This window comes from Euprymna scolopes, chromosome 34 (genome assembly GCF_053919585.1).
Source record: "Euprymna scolopes isolate OS-2025 chromosome 34, ASM5391958v1, whole genome shotgun sequence".
NCBI lineage: Eukaryota > Metazoa > Mollusca > Cephalopoda > Sepiida > Sepiolidae > Euprymna > Euprymna scolopes.
Window position 1 is genome coordinate 38,514,752 of NC_136515.1, and position 7,308 is coordinate 38,522,059.

The window sequence follows — 7,308 nt, forward strand, 5'->3', positions numbered from 1 at the left end:
TATTTATTTTATTAAATATTATTACGTGCATAAAAGATATTTCCATGGACAGGCTCTAAGTTGTCATCAGCATAGGTCAGGATCGAACTCATGACACCAGCATCTGCAGTCTGGCACGGGATATATATATTAACATTTTTGGGGTACAGAATTTAATAATGACAAAATACAGACCGATCAACGTAATGATTTAAAAAATAAAAAATGAAAATAAAGGTTAGCTAACCAGGTTTCGTATCTCGCTCAACAGAGCTAAATAGAAGAAAATACGATTAACAAAAGTCATGAATATGGCGGTGGAGGAAAAAAAAGTGAACATAAACGGGGGAAAATTACATAGAAACAAAATTAAATCATAAAAGATTTTCTTTCTGCTTGCAAAGAGAAGGTCTCAAAGACTTAATAAAAATAGTCTCTAGAATTTTTAAATAGAAGGGCGAGTGCGACTTACTCAAGATCATAAACATGTCAGCACTGAAATTTGTGGCACGCGCATGGTTATAACGCTTATAAATAACCATTAATACTGTGAGCTTCTGATTTTTGGCCATCAGCTACTACTCTTATGAACCTATCAGAGATAAATGATTTAATAATTGTGAAGACATTTCCAGCTATACCATAGCTGGAGATCTTGTGAAGTAAACCTTTATCCCATACCCTATCAAAGGCCTTTGATATGTCAAGAGCAATTGTCCTAAAAAGGTTGCCTCCGTCGAGAGATTCGCTAATCCTATGAGACATAACTGTAAACACATCTGCTGTAGATCTAGCAGAACGGAAACCATATTGCACGTCACTAAGAATGTTATTTTTGCTGAAATGTTTGATTACTTCTCTATTTAACACAGATTCCAGCAACTTATTCATGACGCACAGGAGACTTATTGGCCTGTACTGAGAGGGAGATGAGCGATCACCTGAATTCTTAAATACATGGCATACTGGTGAGATTTTCCAGGGTGATGGGAAGCAATTCTCCTTAAGACAACGTTTAAACAAATTATGTATGGGCGCTAGTTCTGGTTGAAGGTTTTGGAGTACTATAATTGGAATACCATTAATCGGTATTTAATCTTTTGCGGAGGTTTTGATACAAAACATAATTATGGTTCTCCTTTTCATCCAACCAGAACAAAAGCATCATTCTCTGTCTGTGTTTTTGTTGTTTAAAATCGCCTTAAATAAACATCTATAGATGCAATTTATTCTGCACTTTTACCTGACTTGCTGGAGTTTGCTGAATTTTTTCAATAGAATTTATTGATTGAATTAGTGTTTCTACCGCAAACCTATGTAAACATGAGACTGGATAAAATAGTGATGTTCTATTCAAGACAAAGTTCCATATCAACGCGACCTTAGAAAAAGCCGTTACAAATCTATGCTTGGATACAAAACCGGAAGTGACAATAACAACGCGGTGACTACTGTCAGATTAAATTTGTTCCTTTCTTTTCTTTTTCTTTTTTATTTCATTTCTTGTTTCCGTTTATTTTTAATATTTTTTTATAAATACCTGCCTAACAATCACAACCCCACCAACGACATGCAAACAAAAATACTAGCTACAGAAAAAGAAACTAGGTAATCTGAGACTTAAGGAATCAGTACTAATAAGAATCATAACCCCGAAATAAATATCAGGACAGAACATTCACTACTTGTAATAACAAACAAATAATTCTATTACATCCTGACCCTAATCAATAATAATCAATAATAAATTAATAAGTAAGTTAGATAAAACACAGAGAGAAAATATGTATATACATATAATTATATAAATAAATAAAATAAATAAAAGCATTATTACAAAAAATAAGCAAACACAAATTAAATAAATAAATTTAATGAATAAAATAAAATGAATATATGCCTATATATGTGCATAGGCATATGTGCGCATACGCATGTGTATATGCGTGCATGTATGTATGTACGCACAGATATTTATGCGTGTATGTATACACGCATATACACTTTAACGTATATAATTAAGCAATGGAACCAATTTACGTACACGTACAGTTATCTGCCTTAGACCGTCCTCATCATCCAAGACAGATATAAACACCGCACTAACACAACAGGTATTAATCCTCCTAATTACACATTTATAAGGGTAACACCCAACAACTAATCATTTATATGCATAAAAAAGTAAAAAGAAAATTAAATTAGCTATAATAATTCCTGGTAATACTTAATATTCATCGCAACACGTATCCTGAAAATTGATTTGACAGCTTTACTGCGACACTGACTTCCCGCTACCGACCAAAAAAAGAAATAAAGAAATAAAAAGGAAAGCCTCGCCGAACAGTTTACAATGTTTCTTTTCTCCCCTGGTGAACAGATTCTATTTTACACATTATACACATTGATGAAGTTTCCGCATGAAAATTGGTGATGTTTTTTATATAATGAAAATATTGTTCTTTTTTTTTGTTTTAAAGAAACAATATATATATATATATATATATATATATATATATATATATATATATATATACACTAGCATTCTATATATATATATATATATATATATATATATATATATATATATATATATATATATACTAGCAAAAGTACCCGTCGTTGACTGGGTTCAAAAACAGCCGACAGAAAATAGACTCTGATTTATGAAAGTATGATAGGTTATGAAAAGGAAGGGTTGTAAAGAGATAGCTTCGAATTTGGGGGTATCAAACCCAAAGCAAAATATGATGAAAGTAAAAATAAAATAGATAAACCCCATTATTATAAACACAATTATGAAAGTATACTTACGCAGATAGATATGAAAAGTCTTTATTAAAGTTTGTGCCTATTTCCATTCTTTGGAGGCCAGGTGCGAACGCAGACCCCCTCCCCAATTTTATACGATCCCTATTTAAGTTAAAACATACTTATCAAAGTATTGTGATGTACATCTATATCAAAAACACTTGTAAACGTTTTTTTTTTTAATTTTTAATTTTTTTATATCCATACTTTGTGGGCCAGGCGCGAACGCAGACCCCACAATTTTAATGAACCACCGTTCAGCCAGATAAAACATACCCATTCCTGTGTCTCGATACATCTTCTATCATGATATGTAATCAGTTTTTTAAAATAGTCAACCATATAGGAGCCTATTCTTGACCAGACACACACACACACACACACACACACATTCAGCTTTATATATATATATATATATATATATATATATATATATATATATATATATATATATATATATATATTAGATTATATTAATATTGGAACAATTAAACGGAGAAACAAGTATCGGGAAAAGCAAAACAATTAAGGATGACCGAATCATTATCGAAATCAGAAATTTCCGATTCCAAAACGAATTCTTTCCATTATTTTTTCTTGACAATAAAAAATAAAATAAACACAGATGTATTCATTTATTATAAATTGCTCACATAACACATGAGGCTAATGCCGCAGAGCCACAGGTTATAAATTGTATTCACAAATTTAGCATTGCCTCTTCGAGCCAATTTATTTTTTATTGGTCAGTTATGGTAAACAAAGTAAATATTCTAGAGTTCATTGCCTTAGTAAACCTTTTCGCACCGATTTACTTACATGTTTTCAATTTCACCGGCGCCGACTTGACGCTGTCGTTGTCTGTTTATCGACTTCTGAAATATTTTATGTTTTATTGCATTTTTCGCTTTGGACACAAGTGAGAAAAAAGATGAAGACCTCATAATGAGCTTATTAAAAACATTAAGAAGTTTGTCGTATTAAAAATAAATTATACTGCATTTAAGCGTACCCCACCCCAAATAATAAGAATGAGATATTTGTTACTGTGTCTATCAGAAAACAAGGAGAAAAAAACAACAAAAAAACCCCACAAATATGCAATAAACAAAGGTTACCAAAGGCAAGATAAGTTACCCTTCTACCTATCTGGATAAGTTTATTTGTGTTTAAACTTGTTTTTAAAACGGCTTTCAGTTCAGAACAAACACACAGTTAAGTTAGAACAACACAATGACTGTCCATACATCCTGTACGAGGACACTTGATAACCCCTCAAAATTGAAAATTAAAGAGTGCTTATAGAAACACATCAAATAAATGTCAACAATCGTGCAAAACTGTAAGCATTTTGTCTTATTTTTGATCTTTGAGCGATTTATTAGATAGGATTAGTGACAAAAAATTTAGTGAATATCCTTACAAAGTTAGAATAGGTTGGAAATTATGATCATTTCACGTTAAATAAAAAAACTGTTTTCCTACTCAAAATTCTCACATATATTTTTCTTTCAGCCACGTAATCGTTTAAAAACTTAGTAGAATCTCATTTTAAAGGAGTAAGTTAGGGAAATGTGGAATTTACTACTACTACTACTACTACTACTACTACTACTACTACTAATAATAATAATAATAATAATAATAATAATAATAATAATAATAAAAATAATAATAATAATAATAATTATTATTATTATTATTATTATTATTATTATTATTATTATTTACTTACATAGTTACACAGGGCATCATCAAAGATTTCTCTTTGAGAACAACTTGTGGTGTTCTCTGGAGTCTGAGTGACAACAAGTATTTCCAGATTTCAAGTACTTTCCACTTCTTTCGATAACCTTCGCCAAAAATATTGCATTATTGCTTACTACTGATCTCTCGTTGGTAGCGACCATTGGTCTTTACTGAAATTTATGTTGCAATATGACTCCCCCTAAGGTCCCAGTCCTCTTTGCACTCAACCAGCGGAGGTATGATTACTGCTTTCTCTCCTCAGTATTTCCATCCGCTTTGACCCTCATGTATTTAGTATGGTGTCAGTTTCTGGCGACACACATTTAAAAAAAGGGGGAATGGCAGTATCTTACAATTATTATGCAGTTAATTCCGTGTTATGTTCCGTTGCCTTTTACATCTGTAGTCATTTCTGTCCAGTTTGATCTGTAGTTCGTGTGTTAGTCTCCACATTCAAAAGTTTTCCTTAATATTTGTGCAGTCTTCATTATTGCTATCCGTTGTATTTTCTCGGTCATCCCTCTAATTCCAATTGCTCCCATACTATTTTCAAAAATTTTCGGTATTCTTCCTAGCGCTCCTACTATATTAATAGTGTTATCCTGACCTTTTAATCTTCCATATTCCTTTGAGCTTTCTGGCCAGTTCCGTGTATTTGCTCCGCTTCTTCATGTCCTTCATCTTCACTCTGTGGTCTGTTGAAACGGCAAAATCTACAATCTGGCAGGACTTTTCCTTCTTGTTAACTATTATGATATCCGGTCTTCTTGCTTGGGTTGGTTTACCCGTTTGTATATTCATGCCCCATAGGATTTTGCGATATCTATTTTCCAGTACTGCTTCCGGTTTAAGTTTGTACACTTTGTTTGAGTATTGAAGATGTAATCATAATTGCCAATGTACTGTCTTCCCCACTTGATCGTGTCTAGTACATATACTTTTTAGGCTAGTTTATGTGGTTTATTGTTTCGTCTCTTTGTCCGCAGAGTCTGCAGAGTCTGCATTTGCTGTTTTCTTTCATTTTGTCGATCCTTGCTTTGATGTGGATCGTTCTAATCGCGTTATCTTGTGCGGCTGTTATTAGGGATTCAGTCTAGGTTTTCGTTTTGTAGCCACATCCAAGTGTTTTCGTAAGTCTCATCTTTTGTAATCCTTATAAATCATCTGTGTATCCGTTTCTCTTCCCATTTTTCTTTCCTCGTTTTATTCCTCGTCTCTTTTTCTATTTTGTTTATTTCTTTCGTGTCTCTTGCTGCAATAGCCATTCTTTCGGTGTTCTGCATTATGTATTTTTCTAATTCTTTTTTTGTGTGTTATTTACACAGTCTTCTATACAAACCAGCCTTCCTCCATCTTTTCTTTTCACATATAGTCGGTCAGTATCATCCTTTGTGTGTAGTGCATTCTTGTACCATCAAGAGTTTCCTTATCTTCTGGTCGAGATTCCTTAGTTGTTCTTTGGTCAAGCTTATAAACGGTCCCGAGTATCTTACTAGTGACACTGCCCATGTATTTCTTCCTTTAATTAGATTTCTACTATATAGTTTAGTTTTGAGGAGTATTCTTGTTCTTCTGAGGTATTCCTTTCCAATGTTTTTTCTTTCATTCCTGTTGCTTTGATGGCGTCTGCTTATAGAACTTACAAGTATTTGTAGCCATGATGTTAACCTAGTGTTACTTTTTGAGCGATTATGTATGACTGAACACTTTGAAAACTTTGGCATAAAAAGAAAAAAAAAACGAAAATAATTTTAAAATTTGGACTGAGGGATTAGTTTTTTTGTTTCTGTTTTTTTTTTTTTAATAAATTTAATTTTTTACCACAAACTCCAAATCTTATTAGATTTTTCAGGGTGTTCACACGTAATCGCCTAAAAAACTAAAATCTCACTCTTGATTAGGGAATATTCATACTACTACAACAATAATAATTTTATAAAGTAAATTAATTTACTTAACTTCAATATTTACATGAAAGTATAAGTTTATATATAAAACGAAATAAAAGGAAAAACATCTTAGTAAAATATATTTTAAATTTCTTTTAAATATTTCTTTTTAAAAAATACACACTTGCATTATTGTTGGTAAACGATTTTTTTGTCTACATCTATGTGTTTGCATCTTATCGGTGGAACTTATCGGTGAAAGGAATATAAACTTAACTGACAAAATCGTTTCGGTTGTATTGATAACCATGAATAATTCATTACTTGCTTTGAGTTTAGGACTTTTTAGCCACATATTGAGAACTTGCTTTCACGATCTGTAAACACTAATAAACAGACAGGAGATTCCGAAATGAAAGAAACGCTGACGCCAAAATGTGAAATATCACTGAAGATTTTTTAAGGTTTGTCAATGTTGATGGACCGAACAAAAGCCCACATTTAATTATTTTTATCTTTTTGTTTTTGGGCAAGTAAAATAAATGTACATCGTTTTTTATGTCATTATGTATAGATTTTATTTATACTGGTAGCTCAATAACAATAAATATTCATAATTTTACCTTTACTACAAGAAATGTGAAATTAAGTTCAACGTATTTTTAAGGAATCGTTTTTGGAATCGAAAATTAGATTAAAAGTTTTCCGATTCCGATACTCAAAAAAGCTCCTATTTCTCTGATTCCCGATTCCAATTAATCATCCCAACACTATATATATATATATATATATATATATATATATATATATATATTTATATATATATATATATATATATATATATATATATATATATATATAATTGATAACAGTTAAAAGT

At 31.4% G+C, this 7,308-nt stretch overlaps 2 protein-coding genes across 8 annotated transcripts in view; one reads left to right on the plus strand and one right to left on the minus strand.

Moving 5' to 3' along the window:
- Positions 1 to 7,308, minus strand: part of LOC145259180 (solute carrier family 4 member 11-like) — a 533,927-nt gene that overhangs the window by 466,489 nt on the left and 60,130 nt on the right. The gene's annotated exons all lie outside the window — the stretch shown is intronic.
- LOC145259183 (uncharacterized) overlaps positions 1 to 7,308 on the plus strand; it is a 375,138-nt gene that overhangs the window by 158,891 nt on the left and 208,939 nt on the right. Inside the window, exon 1 of one of the 3 annotated variants that reach the window (XR_013864137.1) lies at positions 4,013 to 4,132. The exons of the other annotated variants lie outside the window; for them this stretch is intronic. The gene's annotated coding sequence lies outside the window, so the exon portion shown is untranslated. Of the gene's footprint in view, positions 1 to 4,012; positions 4,133 to 7,308 lie in introns of those variants that run through there. 3 annotated transcript variants of the gene reach the window in all.